This window comes from Triticum urartu, unplaced genomic scaffold, assembly GCF_003073215.2.
Source record: "Triticum urartu cultivar G1812 unplaced genomic scaffold, Tu2.1 TuUngrouped_contig_7316, whole genome shotgun sequence".
NCBI classification, from domain to species: Eukaryota; Viridiplantae; Streptophyta; class Magnoliopsida; order Poales; family Poaceae; genus Triticum; species Triticum urartu.
This window is the reverse complement of record NW_024118150.1, coordinates 14514-32677: the sequence shown is the minus strand read 5'-3', so window position 1 is coordinate 32677 and position 18164 is coordinate 14514. Positions and strand designations below refer to the sequence as shown.

At 46.1% G+C, this 18164-nt stretch overlaps 1 long non-coding RNA gene across 8 annotated transcripts; it reads right to left on the bottom strand.

Annotated features, from left to right (window-relative positions):
* Positions 1–1036: 1036 nt before the first annotated feature.
* Positions 1037–4526, bottom strand: LOC125531512. Of its 8 annotated transcripts, none has more exons than XR_007293291.1 (5): positions 4307–4526; positions 3336–4142; positions 2717–2847; positions 2342–2684; positions 1037–1373 (listed from the first exon to the last, which is right to left on the bottom strand). It is a non-coding gene; the product is annotated as an uncharacterized LOC125531512 (long non-coding RNA). The 8 variants fall into 8 exon arrangements; XR_007293292.1 differs by having other exon boundaries at positions 2342–2631; XR_007293290.1 differs by having other exon boundaries at positions 2753–2847.
* Between the last annotated feature and the right edge of the window lie 13638 nt (positions 4527–18164).

Here is an 18164-nt window from a genome sequence, read left to right as displayed (position 1 = left end):
GGTATATATAGGCACCTCATTGGTCCTGGTTGGTGGCATGAACCGGGACTAAAGGGGAGCCTTTGGTCCCAGTTCAAGCCACCAACCGGGACCAATGGTGGTGGGCCAGGAGCGAGGCCATTGGTCCTGGTTCGTTCCACCAACCGGGACCAAAAGGTCCAGACGAACCGAGACCAATGGCCCACGTGGCCCGGCCGGCCCCCCGGGCTCATGAACCGGGTCCAATGCCCCCATGGGTCCCGGTTCTAGACTGAACAGGGACTAATGGGCTGACCCGGCCTGGACCATTACCCCCTTTTCTACTAGTGGAGGAGGGGAATGTTGATCCACGCGATGCCATGTGTTTCGTCTGGACCCATATCATGCACCCCGAGCCAACGGGCCAAAACATGCGCCGCTAGCTTTCTCGATCCAAACAACGAGCTAGTGTCCACCATGCGCAGAGATGCTCATGTGGACAGGTTTGCTAGCACTAGTGAATAACGCCGGATCTCGGTGTGTAATACGTGTAGTCGCGTGTCTCTTTGGCGTGCCTGGCATACCGAAGGGACTCGTCGAAGGTCCAATGAACCACGGTGGGGTCAATGCTGGATGTATGGTATGGGTCAACCTGGCTAACGGTGCATGGTTTGAGTTTAGGTAGCTAGGTTTGCATGGCTGGGGGGCTAGATGGCACTTTAAAGGGCAGACAAACTGCCGGCACAGGTTTTCTCCCGGCAGATAGAACTGCCACGAGAACAGCTGCCGGGGTTTAATTCTCCCGGCAGACACACTTCTCCCAGCAGTTTCGTTGCCCTTTCCCATCTATTTGCCGGCAGTCCATTTTCTCCCGGCAGATTGTTCAAGAACATGAAAGTACAATTGCCAGCAGTTCAACTGCCAGCACAAGCAGGTTTACCCGGCAGTTATTATGCCAGCATGTTGATTTCACTAGCAATTTGTTCTGGGCATCCCTATCCATTCATTATGTTCAGGCAATCATGACATATCACACTATTTATACATACACTTCATCAATCAAAGTAACATATAGGCATCATCAAAACCGTAAACTTTATTCGATAAACACAACAATACAAGTAGGCTGTTCCAGAAAAGAAGTACATATAAGCTTCCATATATAAGGAGGTTGTTCCACAAAATGAGAAGTACATATATGTTTCTAGATGTATCACACTACCAAAATGTAGTACCACAAAAGTAGTACATAAATTTCTAAATTTGCCACAACCAAAATGAGCAGAGCAAGTCTCCAGGTCAACAAATAAGGTATATGACATTATCACTCCATCAACTTAATTGTAGGTATTCCAAATCTTCAACATCTTGAAGGTCCTTCCAAACCTCCGTGAACTTGCATACATTTGCAAAACCTGCAACAGAACAGAAATTCAAAATGGAGATTATAGCTATGGCAGCAGGTAAAGAAGTAGTTAAGAAAACAAGATAAACACAGGACAAATCTGTGAGCTGCAGACCACATAGAATCTGGGACTAGAAACAAAGACCAGGTGATATTTAAGTGACTAAGGGCCAGTTCTACAACCCTTTGGCTTCCATATAAAATTTTCAGGGCTTGCATATGAATTTTTTTGCAAGGCTTCAGCTGCTCACACTGATGGCATGGCATGACTGCTCACACCGAGACATGTATGTGCTTTTTTATTTGCAAACATATGCTAAATGTGAGGCTTTTTTCTCTATGACATATGTACAAAACTTGATGTTCATGATTCTCTATACGTGTCCTCCTACTTTCTAAATTTACGTACATATTTCCTTTTCAGAACTACAAATTTTTTTTGTCAACAAAAATACGAAAGATGATTATGTCATCTACAACTCTACTTCAAGAACCAGCTGGCATGCAAGAATAAGAAACTATATCAACAACCACAACCGGCGACATTCTTTTCTAATTTATTGTGATGAGAGTGTGAAGCATGATTGCAAATAGTAAAAACCATTATCTCTAGAGAACGTAGAGCAGTCAGTGGCGGAGCTTGAAGGAAATCTCAGGAGGGGCGAAGCTACAAGAGAAAAAAAATTCAAATACATAATGTATACAACCAATTAGATATTTATATCGAGAAACTTGGATAATTTATATTCAACTGAATCACTTCTTTTTCTTTTGCAAAATGCATCAATTGTTTCCCTTAAGCAACACTGCTTCCTTCTTCTGTAAATGAGACTTTCTATTCAGCACAAAATCTAATTGACAGAATCAATGACCTAACTAGAATTTTCCCCAACTAAGAAAGAAAACTCAGAATCAAAATACTCGAAATTTCCACGACTCCCAGAGGGTAGAGAGAGCCAGCAAGGGCATTTTACTCACCATCTCAATGCGGCACTATGCGTGGTGCCGAGACGAGGTCAGGACTGCAGAACTGGAGGGAGCCCCTGACCACCAATCCCTAGCCTAGTCGGCTGCCCGCCAGCAGCCACCCCCATGCCGGCAAGCCACAGCGGCCGCCGTCCAGTCCGCCGGTGCACCACGCCCCCACCCCCACAGTCCCACACTCAGGTGTCGGTGGTCGCCGGTCAAACAACGAAATCTAAGTTTGGTCACTCGCTGCGGAGTCGCTTCGTTCTTCTCCAGGCATGCATCAAGGAGGTGCTTACTGCCTAGTAGATGATTAATGGGTCCGCCGTTGAGAGCAGTAGATGCAAAAATAGACCTTAATCAAGAAAAAGAATGACCCACTTAGACCTCCTCAGCTAATAGCCAAGAGAAACATGAAATTACCTCCTCAGCTAATAGCCAAGAGAAACATGAATATTACATCCTCAGCTTGCTTGTGGTCGTCTTCCTGCTTTTGCCATGGACTTGTCCACTTCCAACTACATACATAGAAGGAAAGTTTTTTAAGCAATCAATGCAATGTTAGTGTCCTTGCCCTGGTTCATCTTTTAAACCATAACAATGAATCAGCATTCCTTGCCATAAGCAATCCATAAACATCAGATGGGAAACTTGACAAGTGAAAATAAAGGATTATAAATAGAGAACTGTGTTTTGCAAAGTTGGTATTATGGTATTATAATAAGAAAAGAAAACGAGCTTGTTACTTAATTATACTTTGACATCTTGTACATGAGCTTTTCACAACAACAAAATAAGACATCTTGTACATGAGCTTGTTCCTTATACTTTCACATCCAGGTAAGCGAAAACAACAAAACACTTGCACTTATAGTTTTTTAAGTGACATCCAAAGCCATGAAAGTAGGCTGCTAAATTATCACAATATTTGCATAAGATGGAAGCTCATAAAAGAAGCGCTTACAATTAAGTAACAGCATGAACCAGAATGAGTAGAGTATCTTACATATGTTTTGGTTAGTACACAGTGAGCCGAATATCCAATCTCCCTTCCATACACAAAACTTCGAGTAGTAGTGAATTCATTTCGTAAAGCTCACTGTGTACATATATGAACAAGATCAAAGACCTACCCATGAAGAATTTTTTACCAAATGAGCATTGCACCCAACTTGTTAGGCATACAAATAAGCCACCAACAGTAAATGCCATCTCATTCAAATACTATGCTTGTTACCCTATGAACCATGAGGGTAGAATACAGAGAAAATAACAAGATAGAGCTCTATTTATGTTTCCAACAATAAGGCAAGTGCACAACCTACGGTACAGTTCACCTAATGCCACAGTTATTACAATTCAACAGGCACAGCTATATTTAAGTGAACTGTGTCTAATTGTACCAGTGTGTATAGCCAATATGCGTCCATGCAATATTTCTATTTATTTGTTTGGAGAAAATCTTTGTAAAATGTGTAGTCCTACAATCAAGCACTCTGCAATATAGGAAAGTAAAACTCAAACAAGATAGCACTTGTTTGCCCCTGATGCAACAGAAGCCTAAATACAAAAGCTATAGAAGTTAGGTTACCTGGAGCAAAGATTTATTTAGGCTAATAGCCTCTTTGAGGTTCAAAAGGATTAAATCAGAACCCTCACCTACAGACAATACAAATATTACATCAGAGCAACCAACGGAACCACCACTGATTCAACTTGCCTGCTTGTTCTTCTCTCATAAGAAGATAATAAATCCACACACCAACACTATTGCATTCACCAATCCCATTCAAAGAACTCCTGGCTCCATCGGCTGCACGAGGATCATTAAGAAAAGTAATAGCATCAAGAACATCATCTAGGACAAAAGCAGAAAAACGAAAATGAGGGTAACAAGGATTCGTCGCGCACGCCATACAGCGTTACAATCTTTGCGCCCTCTCCGAAATGGTGATATTCTGCTGTGTGGCGACGCACCTTAGGGAGGAGTCCTACTCGAGGGAGGAAGCTCGCGAAATAGGGCGGTGACGAGGGAAGGCGTTCGGCAGAGGAGGGTGGTCACCGGTGGAGTGGCTCGTCGGCAGTGGTTTTCCGTGTCAGTTGGGTGCTCGACGGTGCTACTGTGGGGTGGTTCGGGGCGACGACCGCAGTGGTCGGGTGGAGGGCAGTCATGGGCGGTGGTGTGGTAGGGGCCAACGGCGGGTGGGGGCCGACGGCAGGGCTGTGGTGGTGGGGCGCGACGACGGCAATGGTTGGGTGGAGGGCGGCCGGCGGCGGATCAGATCTGGTCGAGGGTAGGAGTTTTTTTTCTAGAGGTCGAGGAGTGGGACGTCGATTTGGGGTGGCTGCGGCCTGGGTTGAGGGCCGGCGCGTCTATAGTTCGTTTGGGCCTTTCGTACCTCTCGCGCTTTCCCTCACCAGCGCGCGCTCAGGCCCAATATTTGCTCGATCTCGCTCCCAACAGGGTCCCGGCAGTAAATGGGCCAGGTTTGAGTTCTCCCGGCAGATAATGTGCCTTAAAATGTACCGGCAGTGTGTATGCCTTTGTTGCTCAGGTTCTAATGGCAGTTTCTATGCCTTGAGGTACTTGTGCCGACAGTAACAAATGTCCTGGCAGTTCATTTTCCCTTGCTCAGCTACTTCTCCCGGCAGTTAACTGCCCCTAATCAAGTGTTGTGGTGTAGTGTGAGTGCGCATGCGTCATATATATATTGTCAAGGTTGAATGGTGGTTGTCTACGTGGCCATGCGTGCATGCATGATGTGGGTCCAATTTGCATGCGGCGCACGGGATGTGCCTTGGTGGGTAGGGCCCACAACTTGCGGCACAGAGTTCTGAAGCAGATCAAGGGGCGGGCCCCGGTCTTCGTCCACAAGAAGGACTTGTTCCCTCTCGATGGCTAGCTCCGGGATGCATTTTGGTCTCGTTTACACACAACCTATGTGAAGGCTTATGCGTGCCTCTCTCGATGTTCGACCACACCCACACCGCGAAAGGTCCCAAGAAATTTGGATCCCTCATGAATTTGCATGGATTATAGCGGCGACACACGAGACCCGTCATTTTTTGGCCGTAACAATGGCTCTAAGGTGGCCCTGCCCATTGGTCGCACATGGCACATATATGGACCAGAGCTTAGCAAGGAACAGTCACCCCAATCCCTGCTGTGATTTCATGTGGCCGCGGTATAGATCCTGAATTTCCGAGGATACTGCCCTAGAAATGCGGCAAATGTCCCGAATGTGGCAAGCGCGGGCTCCGAGAAAGGCCGGGACCTTGCATGTGCTTTTGGATTGTTCTGCGTTGACCCGAGAGAGAGCATCGACGAAAATGGAGGAACGGACCCGCATTCATTGCGCAAACCGGACACGTTACCTCAAGGTAGCTGGATCCAAACCATGCACCCCCGCCATCTAGACCCACGTGGTGCACCACTTAGACACTAGACCCACATCACTTACGCCGGCCCCCAAGCCAACCATTCCCTGTGTAGACTCATATGCCGCACCCCGCAAAATAGCTTACCACAAGACTTCCACCCCGATTTCCACAACATGCACCACTACACGTAAGTGTCCAAACAATGGACTATCGTGTTATCAACATTTTTTTTACCAAAACAAGTAAGTTGTTTTTAAATTGCCTGAAAATAGCAAGGTTTCTATTAAATTATAATTTCATTAATTACACATTATAACATGCATTTTTTGTCCCTCAAAAAGGGGTGCATTACTTTTTGTAAACCCACAAAATTACTTCCTTTCCCTCGAAAAAACGAATCCTTCTTCACCCTCTCACGATCACGTTCACGGTGGCCTCGCCCTATGATCTAGGAGTGGTCGATCCAATCTCCCCACGGGGGACAACTTCCACGCACTATCTATCTTGGTTGGTTGCAACCATCTTGCCATCATGGTTTTTTATGGGAAAATCACATTCTTTTGTTTTTCCTTCCAAAGATATGTGGCGAAAAAACATGGAACAAAAATTGTAGAAGGCATCATGGGATACATGCACATGTTGTCTTTTTGTACTACAAGTGCACTTGTTGGCAAGTTGCATGTGCACGTGTCATGTTTCATTTTTTATTGAAAATTATGTTGTACACCTTTACATAGACGCTTGAATTATTGTTTTCGTATGTTAATAATTCCTAAATATTGAAATTCAGCATGCACATAACACATGGCTTCCATGCTTCGTCAGCGACCGCTTGGATTCGTCTGGTATATGCCCGCTGTCTGGTATTGGGCAGGGGAATGTGGATCCATGTGATACCATGCGTTTTATCTGGACCCATGTCATGCACCCCAACCAATCGGGCCGACATCATGTGCCGCTAGGCTTCTCGATCCTAACCATGCGCTAGTGTTCACCATGGGTAGAGATGCTCAGGTGCACAGGTTTGCTGGCACTAGTGAATGACTTCGTATCTCGGTGTGCAATATGTGTAGTCGTGTGTTTCTTTGACATACCTGGCATGCCGAGGGAAGGGACTTGTGTCGGAGGTCCAACGAACCGAGGTGGGGTCAATAATGGATGGATGGTGTGGGTGAACCCGGCAAACGGTGCACGGTTTGAGTGAAGCTGGCTAGGTGTGCATGGCTGGGGGCTAGATGGCTAATGAGTGCGCATGCGTCTTGTGTACATTGTCAAGGTTGACCGGTGAGTGTCTACTTGGCCACGCATGCATGTATGGTGTGGGTCCAGTTGGCGTGCGGCGCACGGGACGAGCCTTGGTTGCTAGGGTCCACATCTCGCGGCACGGAGTTCTGAAGCAGAGAAGGGGCAGGCACCACACACTGTCCATAGGCCAGACTCATTTCCTCTCAATGGACAATGGCTCTGAGGCGGCCCTTCTCTTTGGTGGCACATGGCCTATATATATGGACCGAAGAGCTTAGCATGTGATTGTTACCCCATTCCCTGCTATGATTTCATGTGGCCGCGGTATAGATCGTGAATTCCCAATGATACTACCCTAGAAATGCGGCAACTGTCCCGAATATGGCATGCGGGACCCAAGAAAGGCCAGGACCTAGCATGCGCGTTTGGATTGTTCTCCGTTGACCCGAGAGAAAGCACCGATGGAAACGGAGGAACGGGCCCGCACTCAGTGAGCAAACCGGACGAGTTACCTCTAGGTAGCTAGATCCAAACCATGTACCCCCGCCGTCTAGACTCACGTGGCGCACCACTTACGCAGTAGACCCACACCACTTACACCGGCCCCCAAGCCAAGCATTCCCCCGGGTAGACTCATATGTCCCACACCACAAAATAGAATTAGCACAAGATTTTCACCCTGATTCACCAGGTTACTACCTTGTGCACCCCTAGCCAGCATGATACACTACATGCACCTAGAGCCACCTGGGCCCATAGCATGCACCACTACATGTACGTGTCCACAAAACGAACTAACCCATAATCAACTTTTTTTGCCAAAACAATTTAGTTGTTTTTATAATGGCTTGAAAATAGCAAGGTTTCTGTTAAATAATAATTTCCTTAATTACAATAAGGTCCATTTTGTAACTACGCAAAATTCCTACCTTCCCTCGAAAAAAAGAATTCTTCTCTCACGATGATGATGGCCTCACCCTATAATCTAGGAGTCGATCCAATCTCCCCACGGGGGCCAAGTTGCACGCAATAGATATTTTTGGTTGGTTGCAAATTTCTCTCCAAAACGGTTTATTATGAGAAAATCACCTTATATTTTTTTACTTCCAAAGACATGTGGCGACAAAAGCATGGAACAAAATCGTAGGAGGCACGGTTGGATATGGGCACATGTTGTCTGTTTCTACTACTACTGGACCTGTTTGCAAATTGCATGTGCACGTGTCATGTTTCAATTTATCTTGAAAATTATGTTGTACACATTTACATAGGCGATCGAATTGTTGTTTTCATATGTTAATAATCCCTAAATATTGACCACGTGACACATGTGGTAAGCAATCCAAACAATTCAAAAAAATCCCTAAATATTGAATTTAAGCATGCTCCTAGAAATTATCAGTCATAGAACCAACATCTCTTTCTTAGAGATTAAGGTACTTCCACATTAAATCTAATACAATAGATTCAAAGGATCAACTTAATACATTAATAGCACATAGGGATGTAGCCCAGGAATCCAACGAGTAGAGAGAAAAGGAGGAACACAAGCTGGAAGAAGAAGGATTAGCCAGCAGCGGTGCCATCAGCCTCCTAGCCTCACAACTCCAGGTCTCCAGCCTTGTGAACTCCAGTTTTTTCCTGTGAAACACGAATGGCAAAGTTGCTGGGTTAGGACTTAGTGAAAATTACAGTTATGTTGAAACAGTTATAATGACAAACAGTGTTGACATGATGGTTACAACAAGCAAACAAAACCAAGCTCACAAGTGCAACTTACTTTTGACATCAAACAATTATATTAACATGGCCACTTTAGAGCAAGATTTTACCATGCAACATAAACTTGTCATAGCAACAAAAGGCATGGCATGAAAGTATTGACAACATAATGCAAATAAATTTTAGGAAGCATGTCCATAGAAGTTATATTTTTAGTGGCAACCTTCAAGCAAAGTTGCATAGTTTTATAACAGAAAGGGTTGCTGTTATTGGTAGAGGCACACTGAGGTTGGCTAGCCATCGAGGATGACCAGTGGGCCAGGGGCCACATGACTGGGAGCATTTGTGTGTGCGTGACTGCCGTGGGACCCGGATGTCAGTGGCTTACTTTGAAAACAAAAGGGGGGCTTATAGTTTAGTGGGAACCATCAATCAAATTCACAAAGTTTTATAGCTGACAGATTTATACTTGCTGAGATGCACAGAATAAAATGATAGCATGTTGGAGGCAATAAATAAATATGCTACATGGCTTGTCATGGCATCTAATTGCACAGAATGCTAGTACAAATCATGGAGAACAAGACATGCAACATGAGCATCTCCATAAGAGCTGGTAGCTCTACCAAAAAGCAATCAATAACTCAAAAAAAGGTTCAAATATAGTATCAAGCACTTAATAATAGAAAGACACATATTAAATTTTTGGAGTAGAAGTGCAGGTGAACATCAAATACTACCACTACAAGAGTACAAATTTAGCCTAGGGTTCATATACATCATAATCCAGCCCCAAAAAGCATGTACTCCATCACTACCACCACAACTATAAGCATGAGCAGTAGGAAGATTAGGAGTGGGGAAGCTTACTCTGAACAACGGTACCGCCGCTGTTCAGATGAGGGGAGCGGCGAGGGAAGCGTGGAGAACGGCGGGGAAGCGATGTGACGACCACTGTCCTCCTTCTCTTGCGCTTCGGAGTCATCTCCGACTCGGTTGGAGGCTCCACAATCTGCAACGACACCTCGTGCACCGTGGGTTCCTGATCCAGTGGATGCTCTACCCTGGATCTGAATGCACACCACCTCCGCCTGGTCCACGGGCTGGACGAATCGACCTGCTCTATTGCCCAAAGGAGGATCTCGATCTTGTTCTTTGGTTGTGCGGGAGGGGGGAAAAGCTTTGCCTTCTCCATCTTTGACATATCCTTGTAAGTGGCCATTGCCGTCCAGTTCATCTGCCTTATGTTGTGAAACCAAGAACGGATGTCCAATAACCTGGCCATCTTGACCTGGTCTCCACCGGTGATCTCCATGAAGTTGGCGTTCTCGCCACCAGCGATCTACTCCTCCATCGAGGTTCTTGCGTGGATGGAAGAAGGGGTTGGGATGTGGAAGAGGAGACGAGAAAAGTTGCGGCCGCGAGAAGGAGGAGAAGGAGAGGGAGGAGATTTCGCGGTTGTAATGGCGATGGGTGACGGGAAGGACGATGGCGGCGGCGGTTCTGCATTGGATGAGAGGGGCGGCCCGTGATTGTTTTCTTCCTATGACTTTTTTTGAGACAATTTTTTCCTATGACTAAAATGCCAGAGATTAAAACGGTTCCAAAAAAGCCTAACCACTGAAAAACTTTGTATAACAAATATAGATAATTCGGGCCAACCAAAGCCCACAACATGAATTAATAGTACGCTTACAACTTAAATAACACCAAGACAAATATAGATAGATAGATTTTTAGCTAAAAAGGATAGATAGATAGATAGATGGCCGCCGCTTCTCCACCAGGCTCCTCCTTGCTCCTCCTTCGGGCGCCCTTCACTGCTCCTCCGTGGTGTTGTTGATGGGGTACAGTAGAGTGTGCATGCGCTCGCCGGTGGGGAAGACTTTTTCATAGTCCGTGAAGATGTTATGGGTGATGAAAGCTATGAACTCGCAGCCACACCAGAACACGCGGCCTAGGAGGTAGAACGCGTCGAAGGGGTTGGTGAAGTGGGCAAGGATAGCAACCACAACCCCGTTGTGGATGACCTCCTCGACTCGGTACATCCTTGGAGATCCCCGAGGGAGGTGCCCGTAGTCGGCCCCAAGGAAGAAGTCGGTGAACCCCCTTGCACCCCTCCACCTTGACATCACCCACACACGAAGGGTGCTCTCAACGTACACCCCGGCGGGGTAGAGCATCTCCGGCACGGTGGGGGGGGGGAAGCGGTAGGTTGGCCCGGTGTACTGCATGGCTGCGGCGGGCTGGTTCTTTGGGCTGTTTGTGGTGAAGAAGAATAAGGGCAGGCGCAAAATGCAGGTGGGAGAGTATGGGAGATGGATGAAGGGTGTGAGAGGAAGAAGAACATGATAGGTGGCTTAAATAGCCACCGTGGCAGTAATGGGTTCAAATGTGAACAAATTTTCCACCCACCGCGGCATCAGGAGTGTACACGCGTGGGAAACTGTAGTGTGAATCAAAATGCGAAGTTTAAGTGATGCCCTATGTGCCGTCAGTCGGGTCAACCGGGGACGGCTCTACGGCGCGTGCTAGTTTGGGTATGTGCACGCATGCAACATAGGCTGAAGCGGACGCATGCATGCAACCGCATGCAACGTAGGCTTGCTCGGGCACATGCAATGGCGGCGGACATTGCTCGGTCCAACGGGTGGGCTTCTTTACACACCCCAACGACATGATGCATGGCAGCCCACCCTCGAGCGCAGAATAAAAACAGGCACATAAAAAGTATTATATGATTTATCGACGCGAAAGCCATAGATAATCCTTACAACATCAAAAAGCTACGAAACTTGGCAACGATGCTAGTCATGTTGGTACAAGGTTCTTGGTCCAATTCAAGGATGTCGACAAAAACATGCTTCGAGACGGACCCTTCTCGTCCCGAAAGGCCTTCCATGAAGCACGTGCAGAATGACACCAAATTTTTCCAGGATGTAAGTCCAATGAGATCAACACTTGTTCATGTTGGCTAGTGTGGGACTGACCATCGAAGGAGATAAAGATTGACACTTGTTCATGTGGGCCCATATTTTTTTTACATTTGGTGTCAATAGAACACAAAAAACAAACATGACTATATGCTTTTAGATCTTCACCCTCCCCAATTTGTTGGCCAACTCAGCAGGTTTTGCCTTAAGATGCCACCTCTTTCCGTAAGGTGCAATTGATGTGGTTTTGGAATGCTGGTTCTCTTTCCTGCAGAACCGGCATTTATAGACTGTTACGCCAGTACACAATCTTTGCAGCCATGAGCCACTTGAAGATTTTCTTTCTGAAAGCTTCCCTCAGCTGTTGGTAGTTCTCCCATTCTTCCAAATCTGCAATCTGGTATTAGAAGAAAAAAAATCTAATGCCAGCGAATTGTACATTACATCAAAGGCAGGCATAAATGGATTGTTTTTTCTTTGTATTGGTTTCCTAAAACTTTGGTTATATGAAAGACAGGCATAAAGTGGAATACAAATGATCCATTCATCTAAATATGCAAACCCTAGGACTGATAACCGTACGATTAATCAAAAAAAGGCGAACAGTACGATTGTCTATACAAATAGCAAGGAATAACAAGAGAGAAATTCCTTGGGTTAACCTCGAGAAGGCAAATTCTAGGGTTAATATCTGTAGACACTAACCGATTCGTCGTCGTTGCTGCTGTGTTGGATCAGCTGCGGCGGCGAATCGGCGGCGATGACGTCCTTGTCGACCAGTTCCTTCATGGGGTCCACATCCGCCGCATGGAGCGCACCAGCCACGCACCCTCCCCCGGCAGGTAGGATCATCCTCGCTGGAAAGAATGTGGGCTTTTTGGCGGCGGCAAGTAGTAGGCAGCGACAAAGCCGTGGGTGGATAGGCAGAGGCGATCGAACGCTGGAGGTGGGAGCGAGATTTGGGGAGTGAAAATTCAATTTGTTTGGGAGAGAGAGGTCAAGGCCGCGCACAATTCGTCATTTTTGAAATTTAGGTAGAAACATGCACGTATACGACATCGTGCACACCCAGAGATTTGCCCGAACCAACCAACCAAACAACCAAGTAAAATAAAAAGTGCACAATGTCGGTCCACAAACGTGGCAACATAAACCGAACACAAAAATAGTGTGTTAAAAACAGAAAAATAGGAGGGACATTTTTTTTGTTTTGCGTAGTACTACTAAATACTAGAAGGGAGAACTACTGAAAAAAAATACTAGAAGGCACAGTTGGCACATTTAATTTCACATGGTATCTACTAGCTTTTTTGTTCATCGCTATCTATGTAGTACCAATTAGGTAAAATGAATGGATAATTATTAAACCCTAGCTATTGTCAAGGTTTATCCGTGTGTGTCTACGTGGCCAAGTGTGCTTGCACGGTGTGGGTCCAGGTGAGTGTGATGCACGGGACGGGCCTTTGTGGTTAGGGCCCACATGAAGCGGCACCAAATTTTGAGGAAAGTGAAGGAACGAGCCCCACGCACCATCCGCATGCCGGACATGTTCCCTCCCATTGGCTAGATCCAACATGCGATATGGACTCGTTTACACTTACCCCGCATGAGGGTTTATGCATGCCCCTCTCGGTGTTTGACCATACCCTTCATGGGTCATATGATGAGACCACGCCAGGCCCCGTGATGCACCGCCTAGGCACAAACCGGGCGCGTTACCTCTTGGTAGCTAGATCCAAACCATGCACCCCCGCTATTTAGACCCAAGTGGAGTAGCACCTAGACACATGACCCGCGACACTTGTGCCACCCCCTGAACCATGCATCCCCGCCGTGTAGACTCATATGTGGCCATGTGTGCATGCATGTTGTGGTTCCAGCTGTGTGCGATGCACGGGACGGTCCTTGGTTACTACGTCTAACATCACGCGGCAACGAGATTTGAGGCAAATGAAGGAATGGGCCCCGCACTCCCTTCACATGACAGACACATTCCCACTCTGTGGCTTGATCCAGCATGGGATATGGCCCCAGTTGCCCACAGCCTACGTGAGGGCCTACGCATGCCACTCTCGATGTTTTACCACACCCTCTAGGGGTCGTATGATTACACTTGCGCTAGGTCCCATGAATTTTCGGCCCCTCGATAATTTGCATGGATTATAACGGCAGCTAATGAGCATCATAGCCTAGAGAACGACATCGAGGCCACCCCTCCCTTTGGTAGCATATGGTGCATATATGGACCAAAGAGATTAACATGGGGCTTTCATCCCAATCCTTGCTATGATTTCATGTGGCCACCGTAGATCTTGAACTTTCGATGTTACAACCCTAGAAATGCGGTAAATGACCCGAATATGGGAGGGAGGGGGGCAGAAAGGCCATGCAATAAACGATCCCCATAATTTTATGTTTGTTTTATCTGGCAAGACAAACAAGTTTTTTAAAATAAGGATTTTTAGCATGTTTAAATAAGGATTTTATAATTTCACATTATAAGGTGCTTATTTTTTTCCTAAAACAAATGTGTTGTAAACGCACAAAGCTCCACATTGAGCCTCTCACCATCACGTTCACATTGAACTCACCCTAAATGAGGTAGATCGAATCTCCCCACGGGGGGCAACCTCCACCTAGTAGCTAAATATGGTTAGTTGAGAATTTCTCCCCAAGTCGTTTTTGAGGCAAAATCACATTCTTTTTTTTTCCTCCAATATTGTGGCGAAATACATGGAAGAAAAATCATGGGAGGCACGGTGGAACGAGTGCACCTGTTTTCTCCCTCCAAAAGTGCACTAGTTGCCATATTGCATGCGAACGTGTCACCTGTACAAATAATTGAATTGTCGCTTTTATTTTGTTAACAATTCCTAAATATTGAATTTCAGCATGCACCTACCCCGTGTCAGTTAGGTCAAATTTGTTTTATCCAAGCTCCGCCAGCAACCGTGCAGATTCTTGTACCATGCACGTGCTGCTCCGGGCCTCTGGCATCCGCTACCGGACAGGGGAATCTAGATGTGATGCAATACAATTCATGTTGACCCATATCATGCAACCTTAGCCAACCAAGCCGACAACATGCACCGCTAGCCACCTCGATCTAGACCATGCGGTAGTGTCCACGATGGGCAAAGATGCTCAGTTGAACATGTTTGCTGGCACTAGTGCATGATGCCCAATCTCGGTGTGTAAGACGGGTAGCCGTGTGTCGCTTGGACATGCTTGGCTTACGGAGGGAGGGACTGGTTGGAGAACTAACGAACCGAGGTGGGGTCAAGGGTGGATGGATGGTGTGGGTCAACTTGGGTAAAGGGGAACAGTTTGAGGCCATTTGAACAATGTATGCCATGGCTATGGTCATGAGCTACCTCACTTGCATTACCACGAAATTTTTCATCAGGGGATAGTGTAAACCTAAAAAATTTGAGTTTTATTTTTGGATATCCTGTTTGTTACATTTATGGCATCGTGTACAACAAATTTGGGGTTATTTTGGAGATGGTCAAAAAATCACTTCATTACAGACGGATCGTTTGGTCTCACTTAAGCGAGTTTTTCTAACAAGGTGGTTTTTTCGACCACATCCAAATCACCTGAAATTTTGTACACACGATCTTTTCATAAACATAGACAGAATTTGGAAGTCTTCTAATTTTTCTAGAATTTTATATAATTTATAGTGGCTCAGTGAAACTCAGGTACATACCTCTGACTTTACCCTAAGGGGACAGTGTAAACTTCATTATTGCTGAATTTTCTTTGATAATCATGTTTATTACATGGATGTGACTGTGTAAAAAAATTGGATGATTTGGAAAATAAAAAGCCCACACCAACTAACAGGAGATATCAAACCCCACGGCCTGCATACGACTAGAAACCCAACCATATGGGCCAGGATGCAGGCCCGTGGGATGTTGATTTCTCCCGCAAGTAGGCCCCACGGGGCGTACACAGAAGTGGATAGGGAACGTGATGTTTCAGTGAGAGAGGCTCATGCAATTGGTCTCTTAGCCGTGTATATAAGTAGGTGCGCGCGCGTCTCGCTTGGCGAGGTGGGACTAAACTCCCGCCATCCATCAGTTGCGCCCGGTGCATCTCAGTGTTTGGCCAAATTTTGTTGGGCTGTCCCAGGCGAACCTCACCCGCGTGCTGGACCACGCGTCCCTGTAGATGGTTGGGCTGGCCCATCATGTATGCATATGTTTTTTCTTTTTTCTTTTTCACATATTTTCTTTCATTTATTATTATACAGTTCTAAAACAAAGGTTGTTGTAAACGCACAAAACTCCTTCTTCAGCCTCTCACCATCACGTTCACGTTGAACTCACCCTAAAATCAAGGAGAGGTAGATCGAATCTCCCCACGGGGGACAACCTCCACGGAGTAGCTAAATATGGTTACTTCAGATTTTCTTCCCAAGTCGTTTTTGAGGGGGAAATACAATTTTCTTTTTTCCTCCAATATTTGTGGTGAAATACATGGAACAAAAATCGTGGGAAGCACGAGGGCTACCTGTTTTCCCCTTCAAAGTGCACTTGTTGCAAAAAATGCATGTGAACGTGTCATATTCCACATTTTCCTTAATACATATTGTACACCTGCACAAACAATTGAATTTTCATTTTCATTTTGTTATCAATTCCTAAATCTTGAATTTCAGCATGCACCTATCCCATGGCGTCTCATCCAAGCTCCCACATCAACCATGCAGATTCTTCTACCATGCATGTGTGCTGCTCCAGCATCCGGTACAAGAGAGGGGAATCTTGATCCGATGTGATGCGATTCATGTCTACCCATAGCATGCACCGCTAGGCAACCGGGCCGATAACATGCACCTCTAGCCGCCTCGATCCAGATAATGGGAAACATGCTCAGCTGGACATGTTTGTTCGCACGAGTGCATGATGCGCCAATCTTGGTGTGCAAGACATGTAGCCGTGTGTCGTTTTAACATGCTTGGCATACCGAGGGAAGGGACTCGTCGGACATCCAACGAACCGAGGTGGGGTCAAGGGTGGATAGATGGTGTGGGTCAACTTGGCTAAAGGTTTACGATGGGTGTCTACGTAGCCAAGTGTGCATGCATGGTGTGAATCCTGTTGTGTGTGATGCACTGGACGGACCTTTTTGGATAGGGCCCACATGAAGGGGCAACGAATTTTGAGGAAAATGAAGGAACGTGCCCCGCACTCCGTCTGCATGCCGAACTCGTTCCCTCCATTGGCTAGATCCAGCATGCGATTTGGCATGCTTTCCACATAGCCCGTGTTAGGGCTTATGCGTGCCACTCTCGGTGTTTGACCAGACCCTTCATGGGTCATACAACGAGACCACGCCAGGCCCCGTGAAGCACCGCCTAGACATAAACCGGACGCGTTACCTCTTGGTAGCTATATCCAAAGCACATGCAGACCCGCTGCCTAGACCCACGTGTGGAGCATCACATAGATGTTTAGACTCATACGTGGACATGCATCCTCTTGGTAGACATTTAGACTCATGTGTTACCTCTTGGTAGCTAGATCCAAACTGGACTCACACCACTTACGCCAGTCCCCGAACCATGCATCCCCGCCGTTTAGACTCATACGTGGACATGTGTGCATGCATGTTGTGGGTCCAGTTGAGTGCGATGCACGGGACATGCCTTGGTTACTAGGTCTAACATCACGTGGCATCAAGATTTGAGGCAAATGAAGGAATGGGCCACACACTCCTTTCACAGGTCGGACGCATTCTCTCTCGATGGCTTGATCTGACATGCGATATGGTCCCGTTTGCACACAACCTATGTGAGAGCCAATGCATGCTGCTCTCGATGTTTTACCACACCCTCTAGGGGTTGTACGATGACACCACACCAGGTCCGGTGAAGTTTTAGCCCCTCACGAATTTGCATTGATTATAACGACAGCAGACCGACATCATAGCCGTAGAGAACGGCTTCGAGGCCACGCCTCCCGTTGGTAGCATATGGCACATATATGGACCAAAGATCTTAACATGGGGCACTCATCCCATTCCCTACAATGATTTCATGGTGGCCGCATAAGACCTTGAGCTTTTGAGGTTATAACCATACAAATGCGGTAAATGGCCCAAATATGTGAGGGGGGGGGGTGTGAAAGGCGACACAATTACCTACCCCCATTATTGAAGTTTGTTTTTTCTGGAAAGAAACAATTTTTTATAAATAAGGAATTTTCAGCACTTATTAATAACGATTTTATAATTTCATATTGTAAGGTGCATTCTTTTTCTCTAAAACAAAGGTGTTGTAAACGCACAAAACTCCTCCTTGAGCCTCTCACAATCACGTTTACGTTGAACTCACCCTAAAAGGATTTCCCTCTTTTTTACGATTTTCCTTTGTTTTTGTTTTTTAGACAAAATGATTTTGCTTTGTGTTTTTTTATTAGTAACATAGGGTTTTACTTTGTGACTGGTAAGCGTCCTGTGGGCCTGTTTGGTTGTTTCTTTACGAACTAGACCCACGTGCTGTTATTTTCTGTGCTTGACACGGATATGGTCCGTGTCATCAC